The sequence below is a fragment of the Brachyhypopomus gauderio genome, chromosome 17 (assembly GCF_052324685.1).
Source record: "Brachyhypopomus gauderio isolate BG-103 chromosome 17, BGAUD_0.2, whole genome shotgun sequence".
NCBI classification, from domain to species: domain Eukaryota; kingdom Metazoa; phylum Chordata; class Actinopteri; order Gymnotiformes; family Hypopomidae; genus Brachyhypopomus; species Brachyhypopomus gauderio.
In genome coordinates this window covers 21,275,687-21,278,186 of record NC_135227.1, presented here as the reverse complement: position 1 = coordinate 21,278,186, position 2,500 = coordinate 21,275,687, and the positions used below count along the sequence as shown (strand labels likewise).

Sequence of the window (2,500 nt, the reverse complement as noted above, 5' to 3'; positions counted from 1 at the left end):
GCCTGAGAGACAGTGGGAAACAACCCCCCCCCCCCTTCAGCTTCAGAATGTAAGTAATTTAAATGATAACTTTCCCTAAATGTTATCATATTTTATTATTGTTATTTGTTGTTTGTCAATGTTATTGTCATTGTTAACATTGCTGTAATGCTTTGGCAACACTGTACCCTATACAGTCATGCTAATAAAGCTATATGAATTGAATTGAATTGAGAGAGAGAGAGAACACACACACACACACACACACACACACACACACACACACACACACACACACACACACACAGATAAACTCTCCCTCCCGGTTATGTTCTCTTTCTCTTTGCCATAGTCACTATGGTACACTTTTCACGGCTGTGTAGGAGTGTGTGTGTGTGTGTGTGTGTGTGTGTGTGTGTGTGTGTGTGAGTGTGTGTGTGAGTGTTTGAATGTGTGTTTGTGTGTGAGTGAGTGTGTGTGTTTGTGTGTGTGTATGTGTGTTTGTGTGAGTGTGTGTGAGAGTGTGTGTGTGAGTGTGTGTGTGAGTGTGTGTGTGAGTGTGTGTGTGAGTGTGTGTGTGTTTGTGTGTGTGTTTGTGTGAGTGTGAGTGAGTGTGTGTGAGTGTGTGTGTGTGTGTGTTTGTCAGGGTCACTGTGGCCTTTGGTGACCTGATCTGATCGCGTCTGCTAAACTACAGCTGCCTCCCCTGAGCATGACCTCTGACCTTTACCCTCCCAACGTCAAGGCCATAAGGCAGGCTTGTCGCTACAGCAACACCCACCCCGCCCCCAGCCTGTCACACACGAACCCTACAGAGCATAACTGATGACCTCAGGGATACCATGGCAACACATTACCGCCACACTCAAACAGCATGGATGTGTTAGCCTGCGCTAGACAGACAGACCATCAGCGTGTCCCACAGAGACATCCTCACAGAGACATCCTCACAGAGACAACCCCACAGAGACAACCCCACAGAGACAACCTCACAGAGACAACCCCACAGAGACAACCTCACAGAGACAACCCCACAGAGACAACCTCACAGAGACAACCCCACAGAGACACCCTCACAGAGACAACCTCACAGAGACACCCTGACAGAGACATTCTCACAGAGACAACCTCACAGAGACAACCTCACAGAAACAACCTCACAGAGACACCCTGACAGAGACATTCTCACAGAGACAACCTCACAGAGACATCCCCACAGAGACACCCTGACAGAGACATTCTCACAGAAACATCCCCACAGAGACATTCTCACAGAGACATCCCCACAGAGACATCCTGACAGAGACATTGTCACAGAGACAACCTCACAGAGACATCCCCACAGAGACACCCTGACAGAGACATTCTCACAGAGACATCCCCACAGAGACATCCTCACAGAGACAACCTCAAAGACACCCTCACAGAGACACCCTCACAGAGACAACCCCACAGAGACACCCTCACAGAGACAACCCCACAGAGACAACCCCACAGAGACAACCTCACAGAGACAACCTCACAGAGACACCCTCACAGAGACAACCTCACAGAGACACCCTGACAGAGACAACCTCACAGAAACAACCTGACAGAGACACCCTGACAGAGACATTCTCACAGAGACATCCCCACAGAGACATCCTCACAGAGACAACCTCACAGAGACATCCCCACAGACACCCTGACAGAGACATTCTCACAGAAACATCCCCACAGAGACACCCTGACAGAGACATCCCCACAGAGACATCCTGACAGAGACATTCTCACAGAGACATCCCCACAGAGACACCCTGACAGAGACATTCTCACAGAGACACCCTGACAGAGACACCTTGACAGAGACACCCTGACAGAGACACCCTGAACAGAGACATTCTCACAGAGACAACCTCACAGAGACATCCCCACAGAGACATCCTCACAGAGACAACCTCACAGAGACAACCTCACAGAGACAACCCCATAGAGACAACCTCACAGAGACACCCTCACAGAGACACCCTCACAGAGACACCCTCACAGAGACACCCCCACAGAGACACCCTCAAAGAGACAACCTCACAGAGACACCCTCACAAAGACAACCCCACAGAGACATCCTCACAGAGACCAACCTCACAGAGACAACACGTCTCATCTCCTAAAACAACTGGATTGCAGAGGTAAATGTACTAAATGTATACATGTGTGTGTGTGTGTGTGTGTGCGTGCGTGTGTGGTTAGGGTGTGTGTGGATGTGTGTGGTTAGGGTTAAGTGTGTGTGTGTGTGTGTGGTTGTGTGTGTGTAAGTGTGGTTAGGGTGTGTGTGCATGTGTGTGGTTAGGGTGTGTGTGTGGTTAGTGTGTGTGTATGTGTGTGTGTGTGTGTGTGGTTAGTGTGTGTGTGTGTGGTTAGTGTGTGTGTGTGTGTGTAGTGTGTGTGTGTGTGTGTGTGTGTGGTTAGTGTGTGTGTGTGTGTGTGTGTGTGTGTGGTTAGGGTGTGTGTGGATGTGTGTGGTTAGGGTTAAGTGTGTGTG

At 49.4% G+C, this 2,500-nt stretch overlaps 1 protein-coding gene and 1 long non-coding RNA gene across 2 annotated transcripts in view; both read right to left on the bottom strand.

The window, feature by feature from the left end:
* msrab (methionine sulfoxide reductase Ab) overlaps positions 1–2,500 on the bottom strand; it is a 22,185-nt gene that overhangs the window by 3,919 nt on the left and 15,766 nt on the right.
* Positions 1–2,500, bottom strand: part of LOC143480501 (uncharacterized) — a 4,308-nt gene that overhangs the window by 1,408 nt on the left and 400 nt on the right. Inside the window, exons 1-2 of the long non-coding RNA XR_013121838.1 lie at positions 2,114–2,500; positions 1–1,930 (exon numbers count right to left, since the gene is read on the bottom strand). The exon at positions 1–1,930 is cut by the window's left edge and continues 1,408 nt beyond it; the exon at positions 2,114–2,500 is cut by the window's right edge and continues 400 nt beyond it. This is a non-coding gene — a long non-coding RNA (uncharacterized LOC143480501). The remainder of the gene's footprint in view (positions 1,931–2,113) is intronic.